General features: G+C 44.3%; 1 protein-coding gene across 3 annotated transcripts in view; it reads right to left on the bottom strand.

Moving 5' to 3' along the window:
• The window catches only part of LOC137378056 (nuclear receptor coactivator 5-like), a 47439-nt gene extending 46113 nt beyond the window's left edge, over positions 1–1326 (bottom strand). For 2 of the 3 annotated variants that reach the window (XM_068048114.1, XM_068048115.1), the window contains exon 1: positions 1215–1326. The gene's annotated coding sequence lies outside the window, so the exon portion shown is untranslated. The remainder of the gene's footprint in view (positions 1–1214) is intronic. The other variant, XM_068048116.1, reaches the window with a different exon arrangement.
• Positions 1327–13154: the final 11828 nt, after the last annotated feature.

Below are 13154 nucleotides of genomic sequence, written 5' to 3'. Positions count from 1 at the left end.
TCTTTCCCGCTTGTACCCTCCAAATTAAAGGGGAACATTCGAACCGCGGGAGGGATTACGATCTCAGGCTTCGAACGTCTCAAACCCCTATACCCCCTCTGTAGCCTCCTTATCCTCGATAAAGAGGCACCAAGTCTCTGTTCCGCGCGCAGTCTCCGAAACCAGCGCATTAACCGCGGTCCCAGTCCTCCGCCATTCCAGATGAAAATCGCGCCAAAGATGTCGGCGAACCGCGCCTGCGCACTCCTGTGGTCCTTCACGCATGAAGCTTTTTTCAGTAAACCAGGCGTGGGGTTATCGGAGAGAGACCCTGATCACAATACCACTAACTGCTGAATAGGCCTGGACCCAGAAACGCTGTTTTAATCAGTACCACGGCCGACCTAGTTAGAAGGATTGGTTGTCTCTGAACAGCAGCTGACTGCAAAATGGTAGGAGTACGCGGTCCCTGTGAGCATCGTCCATCTTTAAATAGGCTCTCCTTGTCTCTGCTAAGAGAGACCCTTGTGGGCAAGAAGGGGGAAGTTATGTTACAGTCATGATCGCACTGAATGCTGGAGTTCCTACTTCTGTTGAAAGCTGTCATTTACTTCACTCCGTTGGCAAACTCACTGCGCAGTGAGCCAAGAGTGCGGATGCGAGAAAACCGGTGGACGAAAAAGTGAAGGAACTTCTGTTGGCTTAAAATTTGGGACAAGTCCCGAAGGAGTAAGGTGTAATGAGTTGATGCGCGAATCGGTCCTGGATGTGTATTTTTATACAATAAGATTTTTTCACCTTTCCTCCGAAAAATGTGTGGCGAAACGACGAACCGGGAGGCGGCAACGAATTGAAGGAACTGTCTCTACCCCCCAATCCCTGGCAACATTGTCCGCCATTTTAAGGCGCACCTTCCTTCAACAACAACCTCCGAGCGCGGCCTTTGAAAGCGCCATTCCGCCTGTCACTGTTCATTGCCCTCACTACTATAGTCCCCAAGCCTCCAACCGCGCGGCCAGCTCGGCCTCTTCCACTCACCATCTCTATTACAGCGGCGCTCCATTCCCCCACCCACCGGTCCCCTTTGTGTCCGCCATGTTGAACAAGCGGCCCTTTTGTGAAGAGAAGGAGAATCCGGCAGCCATTACAGGCAGCGCCTTTCACTCTAACGGCCAAAGCAGCTTTAGCAGCTCGCGCCGCCAGTTTGTTAGAAGAAAAGCTCGCTGCTCTCTTACCGTTTTTCCAACGCGAAGTTAACTGCCACTCCGGGGTCTGATTGTGGTGCAAGCGACGCTTCTCGTCTCCCAAACGGCTGCTGAGCGCCTCGCCACACTCGCTTCTCTGACGTAATTAGCAACTGCTTTCACGCATGCGTCCTGGAATAGCCTGCGAGAAACGTTGGCCCAAACGGCTATGTTTGCGCATGCGCTGACGTTTATAAATTGGCGGAGCGAGCGGAATGCATTTAATACGCGTGTGCAGCGTTCCAAGCGCTGATAAGTGCGCTAACACCAAGCCAGAAGAAATGCGCATGCGCTTGCTTCCAAGTATTTTTTGCAGAATGCAGAATTTTAGTTGGGGGTTGTTCAACCGAAAACCAAAAAGGGAATTCAACCATAAAACAAAGGAAACTTTAAATATAATCATCCGTGTCCACTATGCCCTGCGTTGCCCACCGGTCGCAATTGGCCTCAAGTGTACTGGCGGACGTTTTGCTCCGTCTCCAGGGCTACCTGGGCTCAGTCAAAGCAGCAGAGGCCAGAGCCACCACAGCGGACCCATATCCAACACAGACAAGGATCAGACCCATGATGAGTTTCCCAGCACTGTTAGTTGAGGAGTTGTCAAACCTTAAAACAAATCTGACCGCTATTTTGTGAGAAATGTTTATTTTTCAGATTGTACTGGTCATGAACAATGAAAACCCAATGTAAAAGAAATTCAGTAATGATGTATTCAGATGGAAGAAAACTTACTACCAGAGTAAACAGCTTGACAACATTATGAACTGGCAAGCTTGGTTTGCAACTTGGTAGGCAACTATGTTAAGCATTGCCTGCTATGGCTCAGGAGCCCCACTGTGGCATTGCAGTCTCTCCCGCACTTGGTGCAGATGAAGGCATTGACCTGAGAAGGTGCAGGATTCACGGAACTCTGTTTTCTCTGGACCCGCTTTCTCAGCAAGCTGAGTTTTCTGTTCCTCTTTGCTTCTGATACCCTTCTGAACAGTCAGCCTCCAGAGTTCCCGGCTGTTGGCTGCTGTCTGCCAGTTGTCAGTCGATGTCCACCATCTTCATGTCTTGCTTGCAGCTGCATGTCCTGGTGCAGGTATGGTCGTCCAGCAGGTCGTGACCCTGGTCAGTTCACAACAGCTGACAGCATTATATCCTCCTTTTTACTTAAAAATAGTGTTTTTTCCAATGGTACTGCTCAAGGTTGTTGCCACGCCTAAACCTGTGGCCTGTCAGCAATTTTTAATGGACAGTACTGGTCCAGCTGGAACAGAGATAGAATGGAATCGGATGCTGCCAGACCTGCTGAGTATTTCCAGCATTTCTTATTTTTATTTCACATTTCCAAAAGCTGCAGTATTTTGCTTTTATTTCAGTGTTTAATTCACTGCCACTTCTCTTCCAGGAATGCCAACCTTGAAGAAGTTCTGCTCTTCTCTCTAACTGGATTTTCGTTTGTCTCTTTTACCTTGTTTACCTTCATTGCTTTCTATTTCCCTCCTAGTGTTTGACATAGTGTCGACCAAAACTCGTCTTCACAGCCACATCTCCTTCCTCAGTGACTGTCTCTGGCTCCGACCCACAGATGCTGCCAGACCTGCTAAGTATTTCCAGCATTTCTTGCTTTTATTTCAGATTTCCAGCATCTGCAGTATTTTTTGCTTTTATTTTATTATAGAATGGAATCGGTCTCCTGCCACATGATAACTGGGAGCAGGGGAGTCAAGAGTCTGGGACTGAAGGAGATGTTAATGGGTCTGAGGCTGGAACTGGCATTTACTCTAGAAGTAGGAGTTAGGGTTGAGTGGAGGCCACAGGACGAGACTGGTCGTATTGAGGATTTCCTGAGTACCCGGCAAATGGTTCCATAGCACTGGGCATGCTCTTTTTTCGAATGAGAAGTGTAAAGAACTTCCAGTCGTGTCTCACTAATTTGATTGAGTTTTTTGAGGAAGTGACGAAGTTGATTGATGAAGGAAGGGCAGTGGATGTTGTCTATATGGACTTCAGTAAAGCCTTTGATAAGGTCCCTCATGGCAGACTGCTACAAAAGGTGAAGTCACACGGGATCAGAGGTGAGCTGGCAAGATGGATACAGAACTGGCTCGGTCATAGACGACAGAGGGTAGCAGTGGAAGGGTGCTTTTTTGAATGGAGGGATGTGACTAGTGGTGTTCTGCAGAGATCAGTGCTGATTTGGAGGAAAATGTAGCTCATCTGATTAGTAAGTTTGCAGACGACACAAAGGTTGGATGAGTTGCAGATAGTGATAAGGATTGTCAGAGGATACAGCAGGATATAGATCGGTTGGAGACTTGGGCGGAGAAATGGCAAATGGAGTTTAATCCGGACAAATATGAGCTAATGCCTTTTGGAAGGTCTAATGCAGGTGGGAAGTATACAGTAAATAGCAGAACCCTTAGGAGTATTGACAGGCAGAGAGATCTGGGCGTACAGGTCCACAGGTCACTGAAAGTGGCAACGCAGGTGGATAAGGTAGTCAAGAAGGCATACGGCATGCATGCCTTCATCGGTCGGGGCATAGAGTATAAAAATTGGCAAGTCATGTTGCAGCTGTACAGAACTTTAGTTAGGCCACACTTAGAATATTGCATGCAATTCTGGTCGCCACACTACCAGAAGGACGTGGAGGCTTTGGAGAGGGTACAGAAGAGGTTTACCAGGATGTTGCCTGGTCTGGAGGGCATTAGCTATGAGGAGAGGTTGGAAAAACTCGGATTGTTTTCACTGGAACGATGGAGGTGGAGGGGCGACATGATAGAGGTTTACAAAGTTATGAGCGGCATGGACAGAGTGGATAGTCAGAAGCTTTTTCCCAGGGTGGAAGAGTCAGTTACTAGGGGACATAGGTTTAAGGTGAGAGTGGCAAAGTTTAGAGGGGATGTGCGAGGCAAGTTCTTTACACAGAGGGTGGTGAGTGCATGGAACATGCTGCCAGGGGAGGTGGTGGAAGCAGGTACGATAGCGACGTTTAAGAGGCATCTTGACAAATACATGAATAGGATGGGAATAGAGGGATACGGTCCCCGGAAGTGCAGAAGGGTTTAGTTTAGGCAGGCATCAAGATCGGCGCAGGCTTCGAGGGCGGAATGGCCTGTTCCTGTGCTGTACTGTTCTTTGTTCCACCCTGGAGGCCACTGAGAGTGTCAGGGCTAGATCTGTATTGTTGCATTATTCCTGTGTCCTACATTATGATCTCTGGTATGTATGATCTTCTCATGCAAATTTCTTCAGATATAGGTAAAACATTCGTGCTATCGTTTTACAGTTACTGTTAAAGTATTCACCCATCTGAATAATAGCTTCCTTGAGCTTTAATGCTGTCAGTCCTTTTTTATTGCAGGATGGGATGGGGGGGATTACAAACTATCTTACTCTGTAAATGGCCACTTGTGCTGTCAATCAGTTGTCTCCTTTATGAAAAAGAAGTTTGAGTTATTAAACAACTGGAGCACTCATAGTTAACAATACTAGGCATTCATGGAGCATAGCAAATCTCTATTTTTAAATCCTGATCCACTGTCTCTCAGACTAAGTTAGATCTATAGAGTTACATCAATACTTTCTGGGTGTTGTAATGCTTACTGATCGCAACCTCAATGTCCAAATTGACCCTAAGCTGAGCTTCTGATACCATATCCTGTCCATCACAAGGACTGCCTACTTCCACCTTCATAATATCAACCCTCTCTGTCCCTGCCTCAGCCCATCTGCTGCTGCAACCCTCATCCATGCTTTTGTTATCTCCTAACTCAACGAATCCAATACCGTCCTGGCATCCCATTTTCCACCCTCTATAAACCTTAGCTAATCCAAACTTCTGCTGCATATTCTATACTGGACCAAGTCCTGCTCACTCCTCACGCCTGTACTCGCTCAACATGGGCGAGCAGACCCCACGGTCTCCAATTTAAAATTCTCATACGCATTGTTAAAATCCCTTCATAGCCTTACATCTCCCTATCTCTGCAACTTCCTGCACCCTGACAACCATCTGAGAACTTGCCATTCCTCCAACACTGGCCTCTTGCAGCCACCTATCTCCTTTCCCCTCACCAATTCCAACCATGCCTTCAGCTGATGGAGAAAGGATGTTTGTGGGTGAGCCAAGAATTAGGGGACACTGTTTTAAAATTAGGGGTTGCCCTTTTAGGACAGAGATGAGGAGAATTTTTTTCTCTCGGAGGGTTGTGCGACTTTGGAACTCTGCCTCAGAAGGTGTTGGAGGCGGGGTCATTGAATATTTTTAAGGCAAAGGTAGATAGATCCTTGTTAGGTAAAGGAATCAAAGGTTATTGGCGGTAGATGGGAGTGTGGAATTTGAGACACAAACAGATCAGCCATGATCTTATTGAATGACGGAGCAGGCTCGAGTGGCCGAATGGCCTACTTCTGCTTCTAATTTGTATGTTCATTTAGGTTCTATGTTCTGGAATTCCCTCTCTAAACCTCTGTGTCTCCATAAAACCTATCTCTTTCACCAAACTTTCAATCACTCTTGATAGCTCCTTCTTTAGTTTGGTGTCAATTTCCTTTCTGATTACACTTCTGCGAAATGCCTTGGGATGTTTTCCTATGTTAAAGATACTATATGATTGCAAATTGCTGCTTTGCTGTTGCACTAAGTAATCTAGTGTATTATGAGCATTGTCGTGGGTTCAGCTTCTTCATTTAGCGAAGCCCAAGATAATTCTGGAAACAAAGCAGAATTCTCATCCACAGGCCCCTTGAAGAGGGGCAAATCTGTGAAGGAAATTGTTGCTCCAGGGATGACCAGCACTGCAAATGTAACCATTGATAGGTTTAATGGTTTGTTGTAAATAATTAAAATTTTAATATATGATAGCTTCAATGAGAAACCAAAGTGCCCATAAAGTCAGTCTGAAAATTGATTTTGAGTAGCTTCATTGGCCGTTTTATGGTGCTTGTTGGTTGCTCTTTGGTAGCTTTGTCATACCTGTGTTGTCGTACTACAGGGATCAACATTGTTCCGTTAATAAGTTATTTGTTAAATTGGACGAATTGGGATGGTTACCTATCACTTCTGTGCTTGTTGGCCTACATTGACTCCCAGTCTAGGAGTTTGTGTTCAAATCCCTCTGCGGCCTCTCCCCTCCCTTGCCTCTGTGAACCTCTCCAGCCCTATAATCGTCCAAGATCTCTGTGCTCCTTCAATTCTGGCCTCTTGTGGATTCTTGATTTTCATCACTCCACCATTTGCAACTGTTCCTTCAGCTGCTTTGACCCTAAGCTCTGGAATTCCTTCTCTAAAGCTGTCTGACTCTCTCCTCTTGTAAGTCACTACTGATAACCTACCACTTTGACAAAACCTTTGGTCACCTATCCTCATATCTTCTGATGTGGCTCAATGCCAAATTTTGCCTGATAACATTCCTGTGAAGTGTCTTGTGATGTTTTTGCTATGTTAAAGGCACTACATAAATGCAGTATGTTATTGTTTTCTGCTATATGGACCTGTTGCATGTGTGATAGAATGTGACATTCTGCATTTAATGGACATGGACTAGGCACACGACTTTTAATTGTATAGTTAAATAGTTATCCGGGTATTTTTTTCCCTCCTGGGCCTATTTTCCCCCCTCCTGTTTGTCATATCAATGCAAAAAGCATTTATATCTATTTCTCTCTTTTCATAATTTTATCTCCAGTCACTGAGTTGCCTCCTACATGTTTGTCTGGCTTTCTGTATCCTCTTTTAACACTGCTGTAGCATTTTTCTAGTTCTGCTGTAAGTCTCAATTGAACTCCCAGTTCTGGACAACAATGCCGATTATTCAGTGATTCCTCGCTTGCCTCTGTGTTCTGCCTGGCATTTCTGCTCCCATGTCATCTTTCACACTGATGGCTGTTCCAGTTTATGTAATTATATATTTCAAAGTATAAATGGCACATTTAAATGTAAAGCTGTATACTCCATTGCAATTATGTATTTGATGGCAACATGTATAAATATTGATCATAGAATCATAGAATGGTTACAGCCCTGAAGGAGGCCATTTAGCCCATCGTGTCTGTGCTGGCTCTCTGAAGGAGCCTAATGCCACTTCCCTGCCTTCTCCCCATAGCCCTGCACATTCTTCCTTTTGAGATAATAATCCAATTCCCTCTTGAATGCCTCGATTGAACATGCCTCCACCACACTCTCAGGCAGTGCATTCCAGATGCTAATCACTCGTTGCATGAAAAAGTATTTCCTCACGTCGCCATTGCTTCTTTTGCCAATTACCTTAAATTTGTGTCCTCTGGTTCTCAATCCTTCTACCAATGGGAACAGTTTCTTCCTATCTACTCTATCCAGACTCCTCATGATTTTGAATACCTCTATCAAATCTTCTCTCAACCTTCTCTTCTCCAAGGAAAACAGTCCCGACTTCTCCAATCTATCTAGGTAACTGAAGTTTCTCATGCTGGAACCATTCTCATGAATCTTTTCTGCACCCTCTCTAATGCCTTCACTTCCTTCTTAAAGTATGGTGCCCAGAACTGGACGCAATACTCCAGTTGAGGTCAAACCAGTGTTTTATACATGTTTTGTGGTCTGTGCCCCTATTGATAAAGCCTAGGATGTTGTATGCATTATTAACCGCTCTCTCAACTTGTCCTGCCACCTTCAATGATTTATGCAAATATACACCCAGGTCCCTCTGCTCCTGCACCCCTATAGAATTGTACCCTTTACTTTATATTATCTCTCTGTGTTTCTTCTACTGAAATGAATTACTTCACACTTCTCTGCATGAAATTTCATCTGCCACTTGTCCATCTATTCCACCAACCTGTCTATGTCCTTTTGAAGTTTAACACTGTCCTCCTCACAGTTCCAATATTAAAAGTTTTGTATCATCCGCAAATTTTAAAATTGTGTCTTGTACACCAAGATCTAGGTCATTATTATATATCAGGAAGAGCAAGGGTCCTAACATGGATCCCTGGGGAACTCCACTATAACCCTTCCACTAGTCTGAAAAACAACCATTAACCACTACCCTCTGTTTCCTGTTACTCAGCCAATTTTGTATCCATGTTGCTACGGTCCCTTTTATTCCATGAGCTATAACTTTGCCCAGAAGTCAGTTGTACAGCACTTTATCAAATGCCTTTTGGAAGTCCATGGACACCATATCAACAGCACTACCATCATCAACCCTCTCTGTTACCTCATCAAAAAACTCAAGCAAGTTAGTCAAACATGAATTGCCCTTTACAAATCCGTGCTGGCTTTCCTTAATTAACTCACATTTGTCCAAGTGACAATTAATTTTGTCCTGAATTATCATTTCTAGAAGCTTCCCCACCACCGAGGTTAAACTGACTGGCCTGATGTTGCTGGGCTTATCTTTACACCCTTTTTTGAACTAGGGTGTTATATTTGCAATTCTCCAGTCCTCTGGCACCACTCCTGAGTATAAGGAAGATTGGAAAATTATGGCCAGTGCCTCCACAATTTCCATTCTCACTTCCCTCAGTATCCTTGGATGCATCTCATCCGGTTCTGCTGCCTTATCAACTTTAAATACAGACAGCCTATCCAATAGCTCATCCTTATCAATTTTAAACCCTTCAAATGTCTGAATTAACTCCTCTTTCACCATGATCTACACAGCATCTTCTTCCTTGGTAAAGACAGATGCAAAATATTCATTTAATACCCCAGCCATGCCCCCTGCCTCCACATGTAAATCCCCTTTTTGGTCCCTAATCGGCCCCACTCCTCCTCTTACCACCCTTTTACTATTTATATGTGATAGGAGTCTTTTAGATTGCCTTTTATGTTAGCTGCCAGTCTCTTCTCATACTCTATTTTGCTTTTATTTGCTTTTTCAATTAAATTTTACATCTACTAATCATTGTTCTTTTTTTATTATTAGTGAGTTTCAGATTCTTTTTCAATGCCCTAGTTCATTTTGGACAGAAAGATATCTGGCATGGGAAATGGAACCTTTGAGCTAGTTCTGCTGGCTTGTTGATATGAAACTGAGTTTAAAACACTTTGTCATGTATAATGGAAGGAGCTTTTGACGGAACCTTTATTTTATCTGTCTGAGGCTCCTTGCTGCTGGTAGTAAGAGCAAGAAGTAGTAAAAATGTTCCAAACCCAAGCACTGACGAGCATAAAATTTGCTACCCTGGTACACGTCACAAAGCTGTTCTTAAAGCTGCGGAATCTTTTCACCTACTCTATTGGAGGAGAGCTTATATTTCAATTTTTTTAATATTCTTGTTTCTATGAACACATAAAGCAGGAATGGATTCAAAGCAAGTCTCCTATAGATGCTCAAGCAGATAGATTAATGCACTTTCTCCCTCCAGTCCAAGTATTTATTTTCCAATTATCGTTTCACTTCTTGAAATACTGTGAATGTTGGACTGAACCAGGCTAAGTTGGTAGCATTTTTGTTTCTGAATCACAAAGTTGTTGGCTCAAACTTCACTGCGGAACTTGAGCACGTAATCAAGGCTCGCACTTCATTACAGACTCAAGTTTCAGCCTCAGACTGAGGGAATTTGGCATTGTTGGATGTGTTACTTTCAAGAGCAATGTTAAACCCCGTTTGTCTCTTCTGATAGTTCAGTTGGATGTAAAAGATCCCATCGCACCAACAACAGATTAACTGATAATGCATTTCATTGCTGTTTTCGGGACTATGAAGGGATAAGGACAAGGACAAGCCTGGTGGTAGGACTGAAAATTGCTTGTGGGATGTAAGGCAGGGGACAGTCACTAAGGTAGGGTGGGGCAAGGGCATGGAGAGTATTGAAAACAATGCGAAGAATTTGAAGTCACCTGGCTGGAGCACCAGAATTCGAAGTTGGAGAGTGATGGACTTCGTGCAAGTAAAGATACAGTATTTAAAAAGGTTTGGAGCTTGTGGAGCATTGACGCTGGGAGATCAGCTAGGAGAACATTAGTCTTGAGGTTGTTGAAGGTGTGGACAATGGTTTCAGTGGTAGAGGCGGGAGAGGGGTAGGGGTTGAGGCAGATCAATAGTGGGAAGAAGCTGAATCTACAGACGGGCAGCATGCCAAGCATCTGCACCTCCTGACAGCCTGACATGGCAGCCTGGTTGAGGTTTGGGGGGGGGTGGTGGTGGGGGTGGCGAGGGAGTTGGGGAATGGGTGGTTTGATAGAATTAAGATGAGATGCAATATAGATTGTGTCCGGAGCCAAAAACAACAGTTTGTTTTTTCTGACATTAAGTTGGAAGAAGTCAGACAGGCTGTTGACAAGTTTAGCGATGGTCTTTGGGTCAATGGAGGAGACAGTAAGATAGAGCGTGGCATTATCAGCATATACATGCAATCTAGCTCTTGATTCTGGATGACATTGTGAAAGGACAAAATGTAGATGGCGCAGAGCAAGCAACTAATGATGGACCCTTAGGGTAAACTGGAGGCCATGGAGAGGATTAGGGCTAACCTCATAACGCCAACAAAAAATTTTAAGACCTATATATACCTTACAGAAACAATAACAATTTTTAGTAAAACTGTTTTTTTTGTAGAGGTCTTGGAATGTTGTTTTGAGACATAGTCGAGGATCAAGCCAACTTGTAAAAAGTGGCTGAATAAATAAATAGGTTATTGACCAACCCTACCCTTTACAGATAAGGGTCTTTTTCTATAGATATTACAGACCTAAAATGTTCCCCGGGCTTTGCTCCAACTGATACTGCAAGTCTCAAACCTTTGCCCTATATAGATACTACAATTTCAAAGTTAACTTCTCTTGGCTCCAGCATTATTGGTTATGTAACTCTTTAAGGACCAGCTCATTCAAATCTCAGTTAATGTAGCTTTCTAAGGATTAAAAAATACTGGCTTGACTGACTTTCTGACCTTTCAAGTCTTGGACAAGTTACAACTCCCTCTAGATCAAGAACAGGAAAGCAGACACCATTCTCATCGACTCCCTGCCACAATTTCCGCTCCTGTTGAACCCTGAGCTAAACACTGAACTCCATATCTTCCAGCCAAGGACTTCCGCCTACCCAGCCACAGCACACCAGCAGGAGGAGAGAGAGCAACAGCACAGCACTGACGAAGAGGCTCCATCATTTGATCTGACACATGCAGCCACCAACTCAGACACTGAGGTTGCACATAACTTAGAGGCTAGTATAAAGTTGGGATAGGAACATTGGAGCAGGAGCAGGCCATTCAGCCCTTCGAACCTGTTCCGCCATTCAATAAGATCATCCACTTCAATGCCTTTTTCCCACACTATCCCCATATCCCTTTATGTCATTGGTATTTAGAAATCTGTCAATCTACTTTAAACATACTCAATAACTGAGCTTCCACAGCCCTCTGGAGTGGAGAATTCCAAAGATTCACAACCCTCTGGGTAAAGAAATTTCTCTTTATCTCTGTCCTAAGTGCCTTCCCCCTTATTTTGAAATTGTGTCTCCTGATTCTAGACTCCCCAACCAGGGGAAAAAATCTTACCTGCATCTACCCTGTCTATCCCTTTAAGTATTTTGTAGGTTTCAATGCGATCACCTCTCATTCATCAAAACTCTAGAGATTACAGGCCCAGTTCCCCAATCTCTCTTCATAGGACAGGCCTCCCATCTTACGAACAAGTCTGGTGAACCTTCTTGCACTCCCTCCATGGTGATAATATCCTTCCTAAGGTAAGGGGACCAAAACTGCACACAGTACTCCAGTTGCGGTCTAACCAAGGTTCTATACAATTGAAGCAAGACTTCACTACTCCTATACTCAAATCCTCTTGCAATAAAGGCTAACATAACATTAGCCGCCTTAATTTCTTGTTGCACCTGCATGTTAGCTTTCAGTGACTTATTGACAAGGACACCCAGGTCCCTTTGTACATCTACACTTTCTAATCTTTACCATTTAAGAAATACTCTGCACATCTATTCCTCCTAGAAAAGTGGATAACCTCACATTTTTCCACATTATATTCCATCTGCCACGTTCTTGCCCACTCACTAAGTCTGTCCAAATCCTCTTGAAGCCGCTTTGCATCATCCTCACAGCACACATTCCCACCTAGTTTTGTGTCATCTGTGAACTTGGAAATATTACATTTGGTCCCCATATCCAAATCATTGATATACATTGTGAACATCTGGGGCCCAATCACTGATCCCTGCGGTACCCCACTTGTCACAGCCTGCGAAGGCGAGAATGACCCGTTTATTCCTGGGATCTGTACATGATTAGTCAACTACAGACAGTTTGGGGGGAAAGGATGATTCATTTGCCAGCTCATCAGAGGACAAAGTCACAAACATGTTCTGCTACAGGAGACTAAGATGAGAACCTCAATGGGGTAGGATGCTGATGAAGATGCACACCAAGATGCTTGGGTGCATTGACTGGCTTGCCAGACAGCTTTCTATCACTGTTGAGCATGGAGGAGTATGGCTCCAACTTGACAGAGGACATCATGCAGGTCTTCCCCTCTACGCAGCCTCTGCTCCATTTCACTATCATGCTTATGACCCAGAGGCACTGCAACGGCAATCTCCATACCTGTTGCAACCTTTTTGTGGATGAGCCACAACATTTTCTGCCGTCCCTGCCAATTCCATAAACTCACCACAACATCTCCAAGAACACTCCATAGTACGTCCAGAGACTGCAATAGCAGAAGTTATTCTAAATTACCTTACCTGCAAGTTGGGTACCCAGCCCTTCAAATAATGCTAGTGCTGGGTCCCTCTTGCAGCTGAATGTATATTCTTTGGTGAGTGGCCAGTGAATACATTGAATGGACCTACGTTGTCCAATTCATAAATAGAGCACCAAATCAGCTGCCATCATAGCAACACCAGTTCAGAGGCTTCTGGCACAGCAGGGGGCACTCGTTAGAGCGCCTTTCCAAGTATGGGGTGTCTCCAGCTGCTCCAGCCATCCCACTTGGAATGCTTT

Source organism: Heterodontus francisci, chromosome 16 (assembly GCF_036365525.1).
Source record: "Heterodontus francisci isolate sHetFra1 chromosome 16, sHetFra1.hap1, whole genome shotgun sequence".
In the NCBI taxonomy this organism is placed as follows: Eukaryota; Metazoa; Chordata; class Chondrichthyes; order Heterodontiformes; family Heterodontidae; genus Heterodontus; species Heterodontus francisci.
The sequence above is the reverse complement of the archived record's forward strand: the minus strand, read 5'-3'. Positions and strand labels throughout refer to the sequence as shown.